Below are 22,857 nucleotides of genomic sequence, written 5' to 3'. Positions count from 1 at the left end.
GGGCGCCGCCGCCCAGCCCGTGTTTGGCAGCCCTCGGCAGGGCTCCGCGCTGAGCATCCCGGGCGGAGGCGGGCGGAGAGCGTCCCGCTCGCTGCGGGAGCTGGAGCGGCGCAGTGCTCGGCCGGGCAGGAGGGAGGGAGCGCCGGCCGCGCTCTGCGCTGTGCTGCGCCAGTGCTCGGATCGGGGAGGCTGAAAACACAGAGTCACAGGATGCGTCAGGCTGGAAGGGGGACCACAGGGGAGCATCTGGTCCAAACTCCCTGCTCAAGCAGGGCCGTCCTGGAGCGCATGGCACAGGATTGAGTCCAGGCACTTCTTGAATAGCTCCAGTGAGGGAGGCTCCACAACCTCTCTGGACAGCCTGTTCCAGTGCGCGGTCATTGCACAGTAAAGAAGTTCTTCCTCATGTTCAGCTGGAACTTCCTGTGCATCAGTTTCTGCCCTTGCGTCGTGTCCTTGTAGCTGGAACCACCGAGAAGAGCTCTGAATTCACATCAGAGCTCATTCACACTCTGAATGCAAACCTCATCTGCCTCCACCTCGGCTGTGGGAGTTTCTAGGGAATGCAGAGCACACGTTTGTCCTGTATGGGCACGCAGAAGGGCACTGGGCCATCTTTGCTATAGCAGTTTAATACACTTTTATAGTACAGTAAAGGAACATTTTTAGGGATTTGCCCTGTTCCTGAACCAAGTGGTATTTGGTGATCACAGGCAGCCTCACAGGGTGGCACCACCCAGTTCGTGTCATCTCCTGAGGGTGAATGTTACCTAGCGTTTCTGAAGCGTGCAGCTCACGGTTAATACGAGCAGCCTGGTGTCCTGCGAGGGGAGCCATGCAGTTATAAATCTTTCTAAGGATGTAATTTCACAGTTAATGCAAGCCAGCCTGTGTCTGTGTTGCCACCAAAAGGGGCAGTCCTGCATTTCTCTCTGATCATGGCCATGCCTTCCTGTTTGTTATTTACACCGCAGTAACACCGATGATGCCATCTGGCAAGGCAAGCCTGGAATCTGATCTGGTGGAGAGCCAGTTATGCTCCTCCAAAAAATTAACCGAGTTCAGCTGGAAAAAGTTCCCGAATTAGCTGAGTCTGTAGAGCTGCCGCAGGCACAAGGAAGGCAGAGGAGATGTGGAGGCAGGAACAGCCCATTGAAATCTCAGCGGATCTGAGCTGTATTTCTGTGTGCAGCTGCACCACTGCAGTGAGCCCTTACTGCTGGAACTGCCTTGTGACAGCTCTGAGGCTGTCCCAGTGACGATGATCTTGTGATCACACCTGATAGTAGTACGTGATTTCTGTTGTAGTTACTTTAAGGTAGCAGCATGAGGTTGTGTCTCACAATAAGGTTCTCAGAAATGCTGACACAAGTGAAAGAGCAGGGATTGTAACTAAAAGCTCAGTATGCCTCTTAAACAATACAGGATGTGTGAATGTGTCACTCATGTATCTACAGATCTTGCTTCCCTCAAAATCATGTGGAGATTCTTATGTCTTTGTGAGGATTTTGGAACTGGGGCCAAAATCGTGATGAATTCATAACAGCTGCAACTCTGGCTTCCCCCTTTTCCAGATTTCTTCGAACTTGCCTGCCCATGACATCAATTCCTGCTGTTTTTTCACATACCCAAAAACATAGATGCTGTGCAGACCTTACAGAGTTCAGCGTTTCTAGGGGAGAGCAGATGATAAGCAGCCTTGTCCCAGCACTTCCGTAATGCCCCTTCCCACGAGACTATGTACCTCTTATCACATTAGGCAACGCGTTAACTGCTTTGTCTGAGGATTGTATCCCCAGCTAGGAAATTGTGACACAGAGAAGCCTGAGTATTTGGGCATAATCTCTATTTGTCTGGTTGGGTATTCTTCCCCCATCCCTTTTTTTAGTAATGATTGAGTCGAGCAGGGCTGCTTCCTAGCAGCAGAGGGTCCCTGTATTAGAGCTCACCTCCCTTCTGAAAAGCAGCTGCTCAACACCAGAACAATACCAGTGTCAACCTATTTTGGCTCCTCTGAGGCAAAGTTTGGTAAGCATGGGTCTCCACAGTTTGCCAAGATATGCTAAGTGACTGTGTCAGCAGGAAGAACCACCTCTCGGGTTCCTGGCCATGCACGCTAGCTATATAGGGTAATTAATGTTGGAGGGGACCTCAGAAGGTCATCTAGTCCAGACAGACAATCAGAAGTTCATAAGCCTGTTAATAAGGCAGAAGAATGGTAACTGTAAGTGTGAAATTTCATAGTCTTTCCTATTGCTGGGCCAAATTCAAGCAAAGCTGGCTGGACTGGTGCAAAAAATACTGCTTTCCCTGACCTCCTTACTGAAGGTTCCTGCCTCCACAGCAGTCCCTGGATTGGAAAACACTACTGTTTCTAAGCCATTTTAATGCAAAATATGATGTTAAAGTCATTTTACGAGCAGTTTAGGCTAATTTGCTGGACCTTGTGTTGAAGCAGCTGGGACTAGTGTGTGTGTCTCATTCCACCAACTCTGCTGTGAGGCAGTAATCTTAGGCAAAGAGGAGGTAGGAAATTGCTGGGAGGGGAGGTGACACCTTAAGCCACTGAAGCTTGTTCTACTCTGAGTTATAGTCTCATGGATTACAACTTTTTATTTTTTGATAGGGGCTATAAACCTAGCGGTTCTGGATAAGACACGATGTTGGTGGGTGTCAGCGACTATGGTTAGGCAGGATCCAGCTGTGTTGGTGGAGGAGAGCATTACTCACAGCCAGACCCCAGAGACTTATCATGCCCCTTTCCAGCAATCTGCAAATCTGCCAGCAGAGCTGATTGTGTGCCCACTCACTCTGATTTATTCTAGTCAGCTCAATCAGAAGCTGATATAAATTAATGTAACTCTTTTGCCATGAACATTAGATTTGGTTCAGAAGTGTCTCTTCAGCTAGAGTAATTGCAGACACTGTTAGAGAAGTTTAAAGCTGTGCACTCTTAGGGTCTGTCAGATTAACAAAACCGGTTTCTGAATTGATTTGGTTATCATTACATAAATTCCATTGGCTAGAGGGCTGGCACCGGCTTTTAGCACAAAGTAGCAGAGAGCTTCATTTGTAACCTCCTCCTACCCACAAAATTCTGCAACGAGAAGGTTGAAATCATGTGAGAAGTCTATGAATTATGAACTGCCCTTTGCTTCTATCTTCTCTTCCCCTTGCAATTATATTTAACTAGACTACAGGAATTATTGTGCCTTCATAATAAGCTTTAATGCTCACATGCAAACATAACTCTTTACCAAAGGTCTTACAGGCTGTATGGAGAAATGCTGTAATAATGAAAAATGAAAAACAATAGGGAAGCAGTAGGGAGGAGAAGGTGCATGTTACATATTCATGGCCATTAACCTTCCAAGGGAAGTTACACACAAGTCAGCAAAGGCATCAGTGGACTGTTAATTTTCATACACACATAGTAATTGTCCTTCTGCCTAGATATTTTTATGGAATGATATTTACCAGTATGACACATCCACCAATTTCTCTCCTAGGAAAGAACCTCAGAGTCTGAACCTTGAGAAAGATTTAGTCAACATCTTTCCCACAATGCACATCTTGAAGTGCTGTGAATTGTTAATAGAGAACAGTGTAAGGGAAAGCAGTTAATTTTCAAATGGGATTTCAATTAAGTCAGAAGGCAAGAGGAGGAATAGACAAGGGTGTTTTTATTTATCTGGTAAATGTACACCTCTGTCTTGTAGACCTTTGCCTCTGAGTTAAGACTTTGGGGATACAATTCCTGCTTTGACCAAGGTGGGTTGTGCCCTGAATGTGCTTAATTTTTTTCCATGTTTATAGCAGACTTATCTGATCAACATAAATGTAAGTGTTTGCACTGTAGATGTCTAAAGGTAGGTGACGGGAGTCCCACCCAATGTGTTGCATTGTTAGAGCCACAGAGAGAAAGCTGTCATGGCAGTTTTGAGTAGGTTGATTAAAATGATGAAGAATAGGCCAGGGTCACATTAATGGAAAGCACAGGTGGAAGAGAGGACAGATCTTTGAAATGGGTAGAAGCAAGCCCACAGTACACTGAGAAAAACCCATCTATTCTGCTTTGAGTCTGTGGAAGAAATTAGAAAAATAAACAGGAACTAGGATATTGTGTTTCTTTTATGTGTGTCCTTTACATGCAGAAGCATTTTGCATATGTTGGAGTATTACTTTTTGGAGAAGGGATAAGGAAGTAGCTTACAGCAGTCAAAGACAGAGGAAGACTTGGACAGAAACCTCAGAGAAAGTAAAGTCACGCCCAAGGAGCCGCGTGTCAGCTGTTAAGTGAAAACGTGGACCAGGAAAGAAAGTTTATTTACACCATCTCAGTCCTGTGGCAGACCACTAGACTGTATCAAGTGGCAAAGTTCCCTTAATCTGTCTGCTGGGGTTGACAGCTGAGAGAAAATCTCTCATGATGTGCTTTTGTTTGCTGGGACAACTCTTTCATGGTAGAGTCTGAATTATAAGCTGTTTTTCTAAAGATGTGGCATTCTGGGGTTGCTCTGTCTGTCCCACTGCAATAAGTTTGAACCTCACTGGCCAGTTTCAACTGTATTTGCTAAAGGATGGAGGTCTAACCAAGTTCCTTTTAGTTTTGTGGTAAGTCGCACAGTAGAAAAGATACACTCAGCTGGTGCTTCTGCTGAGCACAAGGCAGGCAGAACTTGGCTGCTGTAGATTTCATCTGGCAAAAAGCTGCCCAGTGTGCCTGTGTAAAATGACCAGCAGCTCCTCACTTAAGGATACCTGCAGCACCTACTTCTGTGCACAAGTTGCAATACTGTGTATGATCCATTGGCAGATTTCTTGAAGGGATGAGAGCTAAGTGGAAATGGATACAACGCCATAGGATAGTAAGATTTGATAGTTTGAACCAGTTATATCAGTTGAGCCCCTTAACTCAGGCACAGCCATTAATTTTAAGTCATACTGGTGTATATTATTCTCATTTCTCCATGGATGTTTTCCTGACTTAGCAGTGGTGGTTTCAAATAAGGGAACTGTTAGGCAGATTTTTGCACACACTGTGTAGATGCCCAAACCACTAGAATAAACAAAGCACAGTCTAATACATATTAATGGCTTGCCCAGCATTTTTGATTTCTTAGGCATATTAGTTCCAGTTTCACAGTGTGAGACACTAGAAGATGAATTGGTTTTAACAATCTATTCCTGTAAACATATTCATCCAGGAGAGAAGACAGCTACATTTAAAGAGCATTCCTTCCACAACTGTCTCAAATAGTCCTTTGACTAGTGCTGTGATCAATGGCAATGAGTTTACACTGGAGAAAGGCGCACTGAAAATTGGTGTTTTGGTGCATGCCTAAGTATCAAGATTTTGCAGGGCAGGAGGTAAGCCATGCATCTGCACTGAAAGAACTTCACAACTTCTGTCGTTTATTGATAACTTCTGAAACCCCCATCACTGAATATGTAAAAGGTTCTGAGTGGATAGGAGCAATGTAGACAAGATGTAAATAGAGATCAAGGTTCCTAATTGAAAAATTAAAAAAAAATGTTTGAAGAGAGCAATAAAGTTAAATATATGCTGGTGATCATTGTGAAGAATCTCTTTTCCCTTTCTGGTCCCCTAAAACAATTACTACTGGGAATTTGCAGTGGTTTCCATGTGAACAATTTAATCTGGTTCATATTTTGAGAGTAAAATTTAGAATCTTTTTTTAACTTCAAAATTTGGACCGTCACTGAACAATATGCATTCTGTTACTGTTGTTCATTTATCTAATAAATGAGGAACGTGGTTGTGTCAGTAGAGGATCGGTGGCACAAAGAACAGTATCTCATAAAAGAACAGACATCGGTATCACAGCGAAACATGTTTTAAACTATTATAACATCCCATTCACATTCTCAGGGGGAATATTCACTGCCTACATTTAAACATCTAACTTAGATGCCTAAATTAGGAGGCTTGTCTCCCTAGATGCCTTGCATAGTTGAAGGAGTGAGAGAGGCTCCTCCAGAGAGCAGTTCAGACTGTTAGTTAGGCTTCTGCTCTGAATTATCATTTAGAGGAGCCTCTTCAACTCTGAATGCCTTCCTGTGCTGTTCTTTGCATCTTTTCCTTGGCAACTAAACTGACTTACCTGGTCTCCACCCCTCAGCACTCATTCTTGCCTTCTGCTTTACATATCACTCTGTCTCTTGGGCTAGTACAGGGGTTGATGTGGTGGTACTGCCAGCTAGGTTGGTGAAATCATCTGGGTTGAAAGGAACCCTGCAAAAGAAGGTGTAACTTTAACCTAGGTCATGTCTGTGATTTTCTTTATTGCATGACCTTGTAAACAGGTCTGAGGAAGGGATGAGCTTTAGCAAGGGACAGAAATGCACTGTTGACCTCGGGAACCTATTTGCTAAGTGTGCCACCAAGAAAAAGATATGTTTAACTCTAAGATGTAAGTTAAGGAGACTGAGTCTTGTATCTAAGCATCGTTCTGTTCAAGCACATGACTTTTATACAATTAACAGTTTCAAAAATGTCATGGAAGTTTATTATGGTTTGCATCACTGTAAGAAGATATAATCTATCCATGTATCTCTGTTATCCATGTCAAAAGTGGCCATAATTTAAACAGAATTATTACAGGATTTACAAATGTACCATGAAAAGGTATGCCGAACTTTATAAATACGCCTGAAGCATGGTGTTGCCACTAGCATAGAGCAGCTGCAGTCAAGTTGGAGTAGCTTAAGAAGTTCCCCACCCATCAGCCAAGGGCTGCTAATGTTTCAACAGACATACTGGATGCAGTGTACCTACAATGCAGGCATCTGCTCGTAAACTAGTTGTCTTAAATTCTTTTCAAAATCAATGGAAAATCCGGCCTTTTAGACAATGCTTCATATGACCTCTAAGAGATACTCAGATGTGAAATACCTACACTTGGGCAGCTGAATCCCACCTCCAGGCTGAGCAGCTGCTCCTTGTACACAGAGCACTGCTGACTACAACAAGTGAGGTTCAACTGCCCTGTCTGCTGACCTTCAAAACCACCCAGACTCAGCTGCTAGTATGTCACTAAAGCTTCATTTTCTGATTATTAAAACTCATTCCAGTTCAGACAGACTTGATGCTACTGGTGTCCACCACTGGGACACTTTTGCAGTCTCTGGCAGTTAAGGTATTTCATGTTGTTACAGAATTAACTATCCTGTTATAAAACAGTATTCTTTTAAAACAAGCATGTATTAGGAAGGCTAGCCACAAACACAATGAGGTGAGAGAACTATTAGTAGTTTTTAATAGTTTTGCATGGCATCTTGTGCTGCTTTTTAAAGTTCAGTAGTCATTAGGTAGGCATCTTAATAACCTGTGAAGAGATTGTTTAATTATACTTATCTGTGATCTTCCATAGCTTGACCTACCTAATTACTTCTTTTAGCTGAAGTACTCACCTCTTTCTGGTCCTTCTCCATGCAAGTAAGAATTAAAACATTCCTAAAGAATCGAGTAAGGAAGAAGCTAAAATCCACAAGGAAGCACAGCTGACACTAACTTCTATATTCTAAGCTGGAGTTAAACCTATATATGCTGTTGTCTTTCTGTATGCATTTCCTCATTCAAATAATTTTTTTCATGTCACCTTAAAAGAAAAAAAAAAAAAGAGCAGAAGTGTTGCATTTAATTTTCATATTTGATGCATTTTTAAATGTAATGAAGTTACAAAATGAGCCTGTTGTGGCTTAACCCCAGTAGGCAGCTCAGCCCCACACAGCTGCTCACTCACTCCCTGGCCAGTGGGATGGGAGAATCAGAAGGGTAAAAGTGAGAAAACCCATGGGCTGAGATAAAGACAGTTTAATAGGTAGTGCACAAGCCACACAAGCAAGCAAAGAAAATTAAGGAATTCATTCACAACTTCCCACAGGCAGGCAGGTGTTTAGCCATCTCCTGGGAAAGCCAGGCTTCATCACACTTAATGATTACTTGGGAAGATCAACATCATCCCTCTGAACAGCTCCCCTTCTTCCTCCAGCTTTATATGCTGAGCATGACACCACATGGTCTGGGATATCCCTTTGGTCAGCTGGGGTCAGCTGTCCCAGCTCTGTCCCCTCCCAACTCCATGTGCACCCCCAGTCCATCGCTGGCAGGGTGGGGTGAGAGGTGGAAAAGGCCTTGACCCTGTGTAAGCCCTGCTCAGCAGTAACCAAAACATCCCCATGTTGTTACTGTCTCCAGCACAAATCCAAAATACAGCCCCGCACCAGCTACTGTGAAGAAAATTAACTTCATCCCAGCCAAAACCAATACAAGAGCCTTAAGTCTTCACATTCTTTGACAGTGTAAAAATACATGTATGATGAGGGTACTTGTGCATAAGATAAAAGATTGAGGTTTCCATAATTACAGGTTACAAAAGAAGAACAAAGTTTATTAAAAGAAGTTGTTCCAAGTGCACAGGAGAATAATATTCTACGGATTTCTCAGGATGGGGAAGGTGATCCTGTGCTCTTTCTCCTTGTCACCTTTTATAATTTTTATTCCGGGTTTCTGTTTTGCTGAGATACCAAAAAATCCCCCTCCTGCTGAGACAGTCCTTGGGACCTTTCTACCTGATGAAAGCAGTCTCCAGTACCACTGTTCAGTGCAGTGCTAGCTGATATGTCATTATTTGTCATTATTTGCAAGTGTCTCCAAAGTCTGTATCCACACAAGAGACGGAGCAGTTTTCCATTCCAAGGCTCAGTGGTGCGTGCTGATGTGCACCCAGGACACGTAGGGCTCCTCCAGACTGCTCTGTCCATGCCACACAGCCCTGTACCCTGGATCTCATATGTATGTACCCTGTGGTGTCCATCTCTGCCCAGTGTGGAACATGCAGGAATAGTGCTGGAAGACAGTGTGGGTCTGGGGGAGCCAAATATAATGTTCTTGGCCTTATTGCCATTTGGGGGCAATCTCGAGAGTGAACTACTCAAGATCCATGCCTTGCCTTGAATGCATGGGATGTACCTGAAGAGGTCCCCAAGGAGAAAGCTACGATTCAGCAGAGGGGACAGTTGGGTGCTCAGGCTTCCTCCAATGACCTCAGTGTGGGACATAGTGGTGACATGTCCTACATACCCAGTTTTAGTCCTGTGGTGGGATGAGTCCACTATAAACACACACATTCATACAGATTAGCTGAGCACGTGTTACGGTATGCAGATTTTGGAAACACAAGTGGTTAATACCATATATTGAAAGCACATTATTCTTTCAGACTGCTGAAATAAAGGCACTTATGTTCCTAGTTAGTGGCTCTACCTGCAACTTGGCAGTGCTTTGGCTGGGTCTTAGATCTAAACATAAAATTTTCCTTCCTGAGATAGCCTACACTTCAGTGATATTCTTAGTAGAAATGCAATGCAAAAGTGGAATAGATTATATTAATTGTTGTCTAGGAGCCTTCTATCCACTGCATAGGAAGCTTTTATTACATTTTTCATCAGGCCATATGGCATCTAAATATAATGTGCTAAATTACTAATGCAGGACAGTAAATAACATTATGATTATGTGTTATGGGTGCCACCTCATACGTGCACAACAAGTAATTATAGTTGGAATGAGTAATGGAGATTTGAATGTTATATTTAGGAATATATTAGAAAGGACACAATTTGTCATTAAGGATGGTAATTGTCTCATCTCACTTTGCAGATTCAATAAGTAGGTGTTCATACTAAGCCAGTCATCTGTGACTGCATCTGTGATCAGTGGAGAGGAATAGGGACTTCAGAAGATAAATGGTCCCTCCTCTCTTAGACAAATATTTTCAGAGGACTGCATCTCAAAATCTCACACAAACAGAAAATCTTCAAGAACATCTTTCTGGTGGTAAAAAGAACATCCAGGAAGACCTGGTCACACATTGTAACCTTTCTCAGATGAATCTTCAAATCTTCTCTGCCTCAGTGAACAATCATCTGTAGTGAAACTTTTGATGATGTTTATTTAAGCCTTTTTTTTTATGTTCCAGTGATGAAAGTTTCACCATTTCTCTAGGCAGTCTATACCAATGCTTAATTTTCCTTAATCCTGGAGTGTTGTCTAGTGGTTTGATGTAAATCTCCTTTGCTGCAATTTATCCCTATTGCTTCTTGTTCTAATAGACATGAAGTTTATGTCATCCTTTTTTACAAGTACTCTTCACATATTTAAAGATTCCCCTGCCCCCAGTTTTCTTTCTTCTTGACATCATTTGTGTCTTGACACTGAACTAAAGTACTAGTGAAGTGATATTAGTAAGATTTATATAGAGTTAAACCTTCCCTCCCCTACCCCTTCACAGCCCCCAGTAACCTCAGTGGTGCACGGAGTCCATGATAGCACTGATCTATCCCGCTGCACTCATGGTTTTGACACCATAATGCTGTTGGTCTCTCAGCCTTGGCCAATTTCAGTTCAGCACTCCCAGCTCCTTCCTGGTAAATCAGGGAGAGGAGAGGGTTAAGTGTTTGGTTCTTTGACACTTCTATGGACACTAGCTGGTTCACAGCTTTCCAAGGCATGATGTCCACACTCAGAAGTGACAGTCTGGGGGCTTGTTAGCTAGTGTTTACAAGTGTCATGTCCTTTTTGACTCATATCTGCCTTTTTTTTCACTTGCCATTTTCACTGCCCTTCCATTCTTTCTAATTTCTTTACAGTGATACCTTCATAATTTCCACAAACTGTTCAACAGAAATCCACCCATTTTGTTTGAGTGTGCTAAAACATGGTTAAGGATCTTGTGAGTTACACTTCACACAGAACATTTCACAGAACTATACATTATACCACAAAATTGTTCTTAAAATGCTAATTTAAAACATATTTTTCTTTAGATTAGTTCATAAAGAGAGAGGAAGAAAGATATTTAGCTCCAGACAGCACTTGCAATAGAAATCAGTTATTTCTGTACAGCATCTTTCCTTTGAAATATCACTAAATGATTTCCAGAGAGAGGAAGAATGTAATTTAATGATCCCTTGCACAGCTCAAACACCTTTCATCAGAGCATCTCAAAGCATTTCAGGCAAGCCTCAAAGCTTGTCTGTTTTACCCCAACTATTTCAGTTGGCCTAATAAAAGATACTGTCTTCCTACACACATTGTACTGTTTAGCACTCAAAGCATTATCATACTTGTTTTACAGATAACTAAAAGGGGCACAAAGAATCCACGTAGTTTTATTTGAGACAGTGAATCTAAGGTGAACTCTGTGGGGTCTGGTTTTCACTGAGTCTCCAGGATGTGCAGAATACATGTTCTCAGATTACAGGCAGACATGTAGAGCGGAGTTTTCATTCCACTGAAATCAGTGGCAAAGTTCCCATTGATCTGAATAAGGCTAAAATTGCATCCTAGCTTTTCTGCTGCCTGCCAAAGTCGGCTTCAGACCTGTGCATCCTTCCCATCTTCTGTGTCACTGTTAGTAATGGAGGTTCTGTCACACCACCCGTGCCACACCATGCCTGCCATGTCCTCCTCAAGAAGTGAGGAATGAGAGACCCCAGCAACAGGAGGGGGTGTCTGCACAGTGAGTGTGTGTCGTGTGGTTAACAGTGTCCCTGTAGTCACTGCAGATCCCTGCATCTGCCTGCACGCTCTCTGTGCTGACAAAAGGAGCCCTGCGAAGAGTCCTTTGAACAGGCTTGCCCTGACCTGGATGTGTGCTGTCCTTGCTCATGAGTGCCCCAGGTTGCAAATGTGCTGCTGACACCACCACAAAAACCATGTCAGGTCTCTGTTATCATGCCTGACCTTTTTAATTAAAGGACAGTCTAACCATTTTGAGAAGTTCTAGCAATCTCTTTCAGCTTCTTTTTCTCTTTACTAAGAGTATGGATTTGGACATACAGCACCAAATGCATCCAAAGAAACTGCTGTCTTAAGGAATTAGAGTCTCAAAACAATGATCATTTAGTCTTTTTATATAATGTCTGTGGAGTATGCACTTTCATCAGAAGCCATATTGTACAACAGAAATACAAACACTTTAAAATACAGATTGCAAAAAGGAACACAAAGAGAGAAAATGCCATATACAGATGTCTTCTGCCATTGAGGATAGATGAATATGGTCCTGATGAGAAAGAGAGTATGTGTTCACTCTCACTCCCTGTACTGTCCATTTGTCCCTTGCTACAGGGGTCTTCTCAAATTTGATAGGGGTGCACCCTGGGTGGCTGGTCTTAGTATATTCTTGTTTATTTTCAAGCAAAATGATCACTAAATCCTCTTGCTGTGGTACTAGACTGAGAACAGAAAGCTCTTGCCCATCTGGCATTTGTTATCTTCAGCTGCCTTTCCTCTTTCATAGGTATTTCAGGAGCTAGAGGAAAAAAGAAAGATTTTCATACCACCAGTTTCAATTTGAAGGTAAAGAACACCAAACAGACAAGGTCTGAGAGTAACTTCTAGGCTCACAGAAACATTTTCATGTCTTTTTGGCAAAATTAAACATTGGTGTTTCTATACACGTCTTGTGTTACAAGCCACTTGCAAATCTTTATATCTCATCATTCTCTCATTGTGTTGGAAAACAATATGTGGGAGTTTCTTTCCATACTAGATCTTTGTGGGTAACTTGCTAGTAAACTAATTTTACATGACTCAGATTTAAATAATAAAAAGGCTTAACTCCAGTCTGAGAAGAATTTATTGTCCACAACTGTAGCCTAGAGACAAACTCCAGCACCTTTGGGACTCGGCTGAGGCAGCAATTAGGCAGCATTTTATTGTGATGCAGTGAGTGCGCAAAAGATGAAGCTGGACTACTCTCAAGAGCTTAGAAACAAAATTGGCTTCCTGGAGAGAGAACATAAGAAATCTGGCAACCTAAAAATATTTAAAGAGCTTACGGCTCCCAGGGGAGAATTTCAAGCTATTGAAGTGGAAAAGACTGAGCATTTGCTAAGATTGGAAAAAAAAAAAAAAGGGGGGGGGGGTTACATGAAAAACGACAAAGTAGGTTTTTTTTACTGTAGCATTTTTCAAAGGGGAAAATATAATAAACCTGAAATCAATCAGTAGCACAGACTTCAATGGAGTGTTCCAAATCAAACAGTCCTGGCTTGAAAACAGGAGTCAAAAGAGATTCTTTTTTTTCATTTCAGAATTATAAGGGATTGAGGCCAAGAAACCATTAAATGAGGTGAAAGGTCTAGGCTAGAGGGCATCTTGAGCAAGTCTAATGAAGTCATGGTTGCTTCAGCAGCCACGTTCCCGAAGGGTTTTGCTGTGTCTGTCACTGCATCTCTGTTCCTCTGAATCTGGCTCCCTGGCCTCTGCAGTTACGTGCTAGAGCATGCTCCACTAGGCACCCTACAAAGCCCCCTTCTGCAGCCCCATAACGTGCAGCATCCCTGTGTCAAAACGCGGCTGTACAAAATGTGATTTATCTCGCCCGTCATTTGGTGTGTGTCGTGCAGGCGTTCACCTGGGAGCTGGCTATGCCTGACTCCATGTATTATCAGCGGGGAGCAGCAGAAGCTCACGAAGCACAATTGAGCTCAGCTGAGTGTGAATTTCTATCTTATGCCAAAAGTGTCTCTTTCTCTCTGACTTAAAACGGCATCCTAAGGTGACTAACTCCCAAATGGACACCTACTGCTTAAGCATCAACATTTGTTCAATGAACTCTACCCACATAACTAGCATCACCCCAGTGCAGACTGTGTTAGAGGTTTCTCTGCTGTTTTCAGGCCCTGCCTTCATGCAACATGTATCTGGGACTAAGATGAATTAACTGCAACAGTTCAGTTTATGTCCCAACAGTAACAAGAGGGCTAGAGGGTGAGTGTTTACCTTGTTGTAGGCTCTTCCCTTACTTGCCACCATTCCTCTGCATTATGCTGATAGTCCTGTCTTACCCCTCCAGCCAGGTTTGGGTGCTGAGGAATGGCTATTGGTAAGGAGGGAGGGATCTGGGACACCACAGAATAGAAATGAAGGAGGCTGGTGGAAGGAAGGAAGCAGTGCAGTGTGAGGAAGGGCCAGGATGCTTTATATGCAGAGTAGAAACAGCCCAGTCTGTCCCTTGGGCATCCACAGGGCAGTGCAGTTTGCAGTCCTGAGCTCTGTGTGTGTAAGGCAGCTGAGGAGCAGTTCACTCAAGTTCTCCACCTGAATCCTGGGCTGCACTGCAGGTAGAGGGAGCGTGCTGTGTGTTATGTCTCTGGCATGAAATGAACCCTGCCACACACTTCCTGCCTGCAGCTGGTATTACCACCCCACCTCAGCCATGCAGCTCCACTCATATGATTTCATATGTCAGAGGCAAACCCATCAAATGACAAAAGAAACCCCAAGAGATCTCTGAAGGATTTCTGCTCCAAGGGCAGAGCCAGGCAACTGATCAAAAAGGAAAGTCTTGCTCTGCTCTTCTGTACCTAAGTAAACTTCACCTGCACAAACTTTTGACAACTCTGTTGACTGACAAAGCTATGTGTAGGCATAATGAGTCAATGAGTTTTAAATAGTCCCCTGAGGATTACCCATTCTGTGCTGAAGGTACTCAACTTCTTCTCATAGTCCCAAGGCATCCCTTTCATGCATTTAATGTCATAGGCTTCCCATGCTGTTGTTGTGTTGCCAGTTCGGAAGTTTTATTATCTCTGGCTGCAATTTGCAGGGCAGACAAGGTTTGCTGCTGTTATCACTGTTCATCAGTCTAAGGGCCTGGTGTGAGTGAGCTACCCAGTATCTAGGGCTTTGTTGAGCCCTACCCATAGGGCTATATATATTGTAAAGCCATCTTGCTCACCCTGTGCTTGATTATTGGTAAATTGCCCAGAATTCATCCCTTTTGTTTGTCAGAAATTAGGGTTACGATGAACAGCAGGGAAAAGGACAGCATTATCTTCTCTGAAATGCACCAGCATAGCAGCCAATTTCTGGAGACACCATTCATAAACCAGGAAGCAAAGTGCTGGCTGGTGTGCAAATGTAACAGCAAACACAGCGTTCCCTGGAGAGGCTGAGCTGTAATGTGCAGAGACAATGTGGGGCAGTTCTGGATGAGCAGAGGACATGTGTATCTCAGTGTGCTGCAGACAGCTGTGGCTCTGCTATGGCATGGTGCAAGGCCAGGTATATATTAAAGGCATTTCCTGCTTCAGCATTGTCTGCTAGGAGCATGATACATGCTTTCTATATATCCAGCAGACCTAGGATAAATGCAGTCACATCTGCAGGAGAGGGGGAATTGGACCCTATGTCCAGGACCCCACATCCAGGACCTGTGTGGAAGTGCTCCGTGGTCACTGCCATATCAGTGACAAGGATCAGTGCATGCTGCATGGCACCCCATGATGCTGAGGAGGAGGCAGTGCTGAGGACCTGTGCAAATACAGCCACCCCAGGCCTGACCTGCTTTGTGCTGGAGATCCTATCACTTTGCTGAAGTGGTGCAGAGGAGAAGGAGCGTGATGGAGGTCAGGTTCAGCTAAACATGGAACATCACAGCTGAACTATGAAGGGAGGTGGGTATATCTTAAATGAGTTTGTTGTGGACAGGACAATCTGCAGCCCCAGAGTCAGGGCCCTATGGTAGGAGTCCAGAGCCATGTGCCCTTCTGCAGTACACTTTTGTTGCTGGATGAGCATCCACAGACAAAGCACGTATTGCAGCAAGGCTTGCAAGAAGCAGGTATAATCCGTTGTCATATTGCTAGGTGACAAGAAAATAAATGCTTTTATGCCTACCAAGATGTGACTAGCTTGTCAGTTATGTAACCACTTGTTCATGCTGTTGTCAGGATCAAAAGACCTTACACAGCTTCTTGGCCTTCAGAAAGCCTAAAGATCTGGGCTACATTACACCAACCTGATGCATACCTATAGAAGGGTTGAAGCATCTTCAAAGAACTCTTCTTGTGGCCAGATATTTGCTTTTCTCAGGTTAGCTCAAATCTGCAGTATGCAGTGATTTTAAAACAAGCAGATCCTTGCAAGTCTTTTTAAGTTGCGTATTTGATAAACAATTCACCCAAATTATAGCTTGTTTTATAGTAGAGATGTGATAGGGGATCAGATGTGTGACAAGTCAGATCAGGAAGGGTTAGTTTAGGACACACATCGCACACTTTAGAAACACCAGTAGCACTTTGCACCCTTGTTGAGATCTCACCAAGCCGCACCATCTCAAAGTGTTCTTCAAACAAGCAGCTGTGCCTCTGCCATAAGAAATATCTGTATTACTCCCATTACAGATAGGAAAAGTTAAAACAAAAGGGATGTGGATTTGTCTCTTGTCAGTGGCAAAGCTGGGATTGGATTCACTTGTCCTGATTTTTTGCTCTAAGCACTAGCATTGTTTCTCAGGTGTTATCTCAGCCAACCCTTCACTGATGAACAGTGGGCGGGAAGCAGAGTAAAGCCTAATGAGGCCAGTGTTCATCTCAAATTAGATCAATACTAATGGAACTTGAGTAGCTGCTTGGAAATTACTACAGGTTGACACTTCAATCATGTCAGGAAGATCAAGACCTGTACATTTTGGTGAGGAAAGAGGTCCTCTCAGGGCAAAACTCACACCAACTAAAATCAGACTAATATCTGGAGGACTAATTTCTGATTTTGGTATCTGTCTGCTCTTTGTGATATAACTGAGTTTGATAGACGTCATTACTTTCTTGGTTTACAATTATTTTATCTTGTACTTGGAAATCCCAGCTAATCCCAGTAAACTGTTGTTCAATAGGTGCTCTGAACACACAGTTCATGGCCCTGTGACCTTCCTGAGCAGCAGATGCATTAAACCTAGGCAAGGACATGGCAGAGTCAAGAGGACTTGCCTCAAGGTGCAGAAACAAGATGGCACTGCATGGAACACAGCCACCGGTGTCTCTGTAGACACTGATTCACTTTCAGAATTACAGCTTCCAGGGTATGGAGTAGAGGGGGAAGAAACCAAGTGAGATCCCTTCCCAGGCAGGGAAGAGCCCAGATGAAGTCCTTTGAGTGCTGTTCTGGTGAGGAATGATTTTTTAGCTTCTGTCATGTGCACGAGCAACTTCCTTGGAGCATCCCTTTCTGCCATTCTTCTCATCCTCTACTATCCCCACTCCTAGGCAGATGCCAATGCTGTCTGGACATGCCTTGTGGAAATGAACTTCTCTATAGATGGAGGACTGCATGCTGCCTTTGGAGAAAGAGAGGGCCAGGATTATTGCTCCCAGAAGAACTGAAATATCTATTTACCCACAGCAAGAAGATGTTATTTTTGGGGCGAAAGGGAGATGTAATGTTTTCCTGTTACAGTAGTTGGCAGCATTTCTCTATAGCCCAAACAGTTCTTTACTCTTTGCTGTAAGTTTCCTAGAGGGAGAGACATATATGAACAATTCTGTAATTCAAACACAATATACTGACAGTAAGACAGGTTTAAACCCTGGGAGACGATCAGGGCAGAGTGAAGGAATAGCACAGTGGGACCCTGAACCAGGAGCCTGAGCTGAGGGATAATGGTGGCTATGTGCAGGGAAGTGTTGCATGTACAGTGATTTTCAAAGCATAGGCTATTTGGAATAAAGTAAGGACATCTCTTGCAGGTTTTTCTGGATTCATACAGATGTTTCGACTTAATATGTTTGAGTGATGGCTTGAAGAAATGTGAACCAAATGAGTTAGCTAAGACAACTGCATTTTGAGGCTGAGGTAGCTGAGTGAGCTGATCTAAGGAGGTGCATTTTGTGGAAATACAGAAGCAAGTTGGGTAGCAACTTGCCTCTTCTACAGAACTGATTATAAGCCATCCAACGTCCCCAGTTTTTCTCTCCCATTTACATCTTAAACCTCTTTTGCTTCAGGGGAAGGTTAGTGGAGAGGCCACAATGGCTTAACCCAGGCAGAACTTGTCTTACTCTGTAGCTTCATCTTACAGGGGCCACACAAACCTAACTCACAAGGGAAGAATGAGTTCTCTCTTCAGGGAATGCCTAGGGGCCCCTTGTTCAGCTGGTTGCCAGTGTTTGCCCCTGTTTTGTCTCATCAGTGTGAGCACTTGGTCCTTTTCTGCACAGCTCCCCACACAGCTGCAGCACTGGCACTTCACCAGATGCTCTTCCCCAAGCCAGGCACCTACCAAATACACTCTCCCATCAGCAACAGCGACCAGCTGTAAATAACAGAGAAAGACACTTGATTTTGGACATAATTTTGTTCTTTGGAGAGAATGTTGCCCATGCTGTAGCACTGGCAGCTGATTCAGCCAGGGTATAAGCTGCTGTTGTAGCTATAGCCATGGTGCAGCAGGTGTTAAATCTAGTGCATGGGTTGCACTGAAAGCATTTGCAGCTTGGGTGCATAGCTGGATGGTAAAACAGTAAACACCTCAGGCCTAAATACCACAGGAAAACCCCACACTTGCATGTATATGAGATGTGTTTTCCTCATGGTACCATTCTTTAACAGGTGGTTTTTAAACACCTTTTCTCTGTGTTCAAAGGAGCAGAGGAATGCTTGCATCCCATCCTAAGGCAGTGGCTGCCCTGACCCCCCCACAGCATTTGGGGCACTTTGGGGGCATTGCAGAAGCTGCGGTGCACAGCTCTCTGACTCCTGATGGCTCAGCCCACACTGATGGCAGAAAGGCCAGTCTCGCGCTTTCCAGCTCAGCACCCCGGCCATCTCCTTGTACCAGCTCCAGTATCCACCCAACCAGTTGGCCAATTCAGCAAACTGAGCCAACTGAAAATTAACTCTACCAAAAGGGAAAAAAACAGGAGGGGAGGATTGCACCAAGACCAATCAGCCCCTGGCACCACAGTTCCTACAGCCAAAGGAGCACAAGAGTCAGCAGAGGGGGAGAGCTGCCTTTTGGCTGGAGCCCAGCTGTAGGTCAGCTTAGGGCAGTTGTGAAACTGCACAGCCCCCGTGCTGCCAAGAGAGCAGGCGTGCTCACCAACAAACCTTGCCGTGGAGAGCTTCACTGTCAGTGTTTTTGTTAGGGAGCCTGGAACATCCCTAATGGATCCAGCCACTTCCACAATTCATGTCTGAGGTCTTGAAGATTTAATGCCTATTTTCCCAAGCAAGACAAGAGCAGATTCTTACTGCATGTGCTCTGTGAGTGCCCTGCGAGGGTGATTTTGTGTCATCCCACTGGAGGAAGTGCCTCAGGGCAGAGCTGGGTCTTGTTCTTTTGCAAAGTGGGAGGCATAAATAGTTAACAGAAGAACAAAAGAGGACAGCTATGCTAGGGTATACACCAGGGAAAGTGAGAGCACAAATTAACCTTATGGCTTGCCTTTTGAAGAACCAAAGTTCTGGATGTAGTAGTGTAGCAGTAGTGATGGTGTGAGGCTATAAGCATGACAAAATTTATAGAAAAGATAAGGTCTACCACCTGACCATGTTGTAGTAAGCAGACACATAAGCTCTTCTTCAGGCCTGTTTTAGATTTGAACTTATGTCTCTGAAAGCATGTTTTGCCTAGGAAATAGGTTAGTCTAATAAACCTCTTTTCCACCAGTCTTGCCCCACTGCTGATTTAAGGGTACTCTTCAGGCAAAAGTTTCGGCAGGAAATTCAATTCTCACCCTTGAAACATTAACTCGTAGACCCACATTGTTAAAGGCACATCAGAGGCAGGAGTGCAATGCAGCCAGTTACACACTGAATTAATTCTTCTCCCTTCTCTCCCCCCTGCCAGGCACCACCACACGCCATCTAGTGAAGTAACAAAGAACGCTGCCAGACATACAGTGCACATGTAGGCTACATTTATCGTATTAAACCATGAAACGATGCCTACTGGAGAGAGCAGGCTCTTTATTTCAAACTCCAGTTATTTGTTTTAAGGTAGCTACCCTAAGGAAAGGGCCTTTCCCAGCCTTTGCTGTTATGTAAACTGGGGCAGCTATCAATCACTACTGTGATGGGATTGATATGAGCAGAAGACAAAATTTACACAAAAATTGCTTAATACATACTCAGTAAGCTTGAAGAGGCCTGCAAGGTATCTGCTGCCTAAAATACTTCCTGGCTTAAAGGTAGATGCTATTTCAAAACTAACTTTAGCACCGTGTAACTGCGGACCAGAGTGAACTGAACTCCTTGGCCCTTGAAAGCCGCATTCCTCCCGTTGGTGTGGCTGCAGCCTGCGCTGTGGAGCTGAGGAATCCCTGTGTCCTTCCTGCTTCGGGCTGTCGTGCTGTAGGCAGCAGCCGGAGCTACAGGAAGTAATGCCGAGCACACACCCTCCCTTTGTGCTTTAGGAACCTTACAAAGGCAGCAAACACTTGTCTTTTGTCAGCGAATAAAGCACAGAGCGTAAGACACAGAAGATTTATAGGTGTACCGTCCCAGCACTGCGTGCTTGGATTTACCCTCACTCAGATTCCATCTACTTTAATAGGGATGTTGCTGCTAAAACCTGCCACGATGTTTAAAATATTTACCCCACAGAGAGCAGATAATCTGGGAAGTAACAAGGTGTCATTTCCTACCAAATGTGCTCTCTGACTATAACCACATGTTAATGGTACTATTTAGGGCCATGCTAGAGCAAAGAGCCAATTCACCACTTACCAGCACAGTTAAGCTGTGCTGCCATGTGAACTAGAAGGGTTCTGTTTGCTGTCATGCTGATATTTGTCAGATAGGAAAAAGAAAAAAAATTATAATACCAAAGCTGGAACATCAGGCATCCTTGCATGTGGCTTGCTTTTCTTGTTTTTCTTTTAATCCTCAGGACAAAATAATTTTTTTCTTGCAGTCCAACTCTGAAGTTTATTAGATTTCTGTAAGTGTTTCAATGGTGCTCATTCAGACAAGTCACCACCACAGATGGCATAGTGGTTCTAGAGACCATGTTAAGCATGGCAGAAGGATGCTTCAAGTCAGGAATTCTGCCTTCCTTTTCAAGAATGTCAAAATACTACATAGCCTTTCGTTTTTCCAGGAGTTTTCCCATTCTAGTGTTGACATCAGCAGATTTTACTATGTCATTTGCAACATGAAGCAAAGACAGGAGCTGAGTTCTCCCATCACATCACCTACCCCTTGCTCAGTTCTGAATGAAGGCACATCAGCACAGCACAGCTTAAAACCTCTGAAGAAGCCATAAAACCCAGTAGTCCCCATGAAACTGTAGCCTTTCTCCTGCCCAGACTAAAGTGGTGCTTGATTGACTCTCCTTGTCGGTGGACAAGGAGACTTGTTATGAGATGTACTAATGAGTGTGTTGGGAGGGATTAACTACAGTCCCTCACCTTGAAATGGCTTCAGCTTAATTTCTTATGGAAATGAGGGCAGCTGTATACATGTATCTCAGTCTCTGCTTTTCTCCATATCTGTCCTTCCCCCAGTAATTTCTAAATTCACTGACCAATGTCAGCAATCTGTAACAGAAGAGTAGCAGTCTTAAAGATAATTAAGTTGTTAAATGTTCATTAAAGTTGGCCGTGAACTACAGGAGAAAGAACCGACTGTCATTCAAAATAACAATGTGGCTCAACACTAACTTGTCCCAAAGAATCCCTGCCGGGGAGGATATTATGCAAACCTTTTTTTTCCTCCCTACACATGGGTTTAGTAGAGTAGGATCCAGCCCTAAAAACTGCAGTTTCTTTATAGATTATTTCTATGTTACTGCACAGATAATTAACCATCAAACACTAATGAATTCCTTCAAATATGGTACAAGGCATCACAGAGAGTGTGCTGTAATGTCCTGCCAAATGAAGCAGTCTACTCAAAACTATAATGGGATCACTAGCAGGGTTGCCCAAAACACTAGAAATAATCTAGTGGCATTAGAAAAGTTCACTTTGATGCAGGGTACATGGTAGCATCCAAACGGTTTTCATCAGGTCTTTGCTTGGAGCTTGTTGGGCTTGTTGAGCTTGCGCACGTTGCTGTTCACCCATTTTGTTCTCTAACCCCATCCATTTTGTGTGCGCTGGCGTGGCAGCAGCAGCAGCAGCAGCAGCAGCAGCATCTCTGTCTCAGGCAGTTTGCAGGGAGGAATCACTTCACTTTGCAGCCCTGCCCCACAAATACAAGAGAGCAGAGTCTCGAAGCACAGATTGAGCAAGGAGCTGACATCGCTTCATCAGGAGCCCAAACCCCCTTGTGCTGTGACACAGAGAAGGGGTGGGAGTGACAGGCATTCCCTGCTCATCCCCGAGCCCAGAGCTACCACTTAAAACAGATGTCTGTGTGAAAAAGGCCTCACACCTGCCAAACCACTAGCCTCAAGCTTCCTTCCTTGTTTCTTCAGGCCTCAGAATAATAACAGCATTTGTGCAATATGTGCTGCGGCCTGTGGTTTTCTGTTGTCCCTGTACACATGCTATTGAACTTCCCTGGAGCAAAAAATCAGACAGCAAAGCCTTACAAGATGGGAGAAAAGAGGTGAATGATGAAGTAATGTGCACCCTGCTCAGTGGGGTTCACTTTTCAACACCAAAAAAAAAAGGAGGAAAAACATAGGTCAGTGTTGCAAACCACGCTGGAGAGGCATTTGAATCTGATAAATACTACAAGCACCTCATTTGCACGTATTCTGCAGAGCACTAAACTAGAAAAATAATCCGTTAACAGGAAAGTCATCTTGAATCGGAAACTTTCAAGATTTCATTTTTAACTGCGGTGAGAATTTAGCGTTTTATTGCTGCTTTGCTTTTGGTTCCTGTTTTTGCTAGCATTGAGAAACGAGGTGCCTTAGGAAGCCGCATGGTGTGTAACAGGCAGGAGCAGCCTGTATACAAAGGAAGGAAGATGATGTGGCAGAACATTGTTGAGGAAAGATCCTGTTTGTACAGGGAGCTGGAGAACAGTAAACCAGAACAGAGCAGGGATGCAGAACTGAAAGGAAATCAACCCAAAATGCTCTTGAATCC

General features: G+C 43.8%; 1 long non-coding RNA gene across 1 annotated transcript in view; it reads left to right on the top strand.

Annotated features, from left to right (window-relative positions):
- The window catches only part of LOC138109342 (uncharacterized), a 57,279-nt gene that overhangs the window by 402 nt on the left and 34,020 nt on the right, over window positions 1-22,857 (top strand). The window lies entirely within an intron of this gene.

This window comes from Aphelocoma coerulescens, chromosome 1 (genome assembly GCF_041296385.1).
Source record: "Aphelocoma coerulescens isolate FSJ_1873_10779 chromosome 1, UR_Acoe_1.0, whole genome shotgun sequence".
Classification (NCBI taxonomy): Eukaryota; Metazoa; Chordata; class Aves; order Passeriformes; family Corvidae; genus Aphelocoma; species Aphelocoma coerulescens.
The sequence above is the reverse complement of the archived record's forward strand: the minus strand, read 5'-3'. Positions and strand labels throughout refer to the sequence as shown.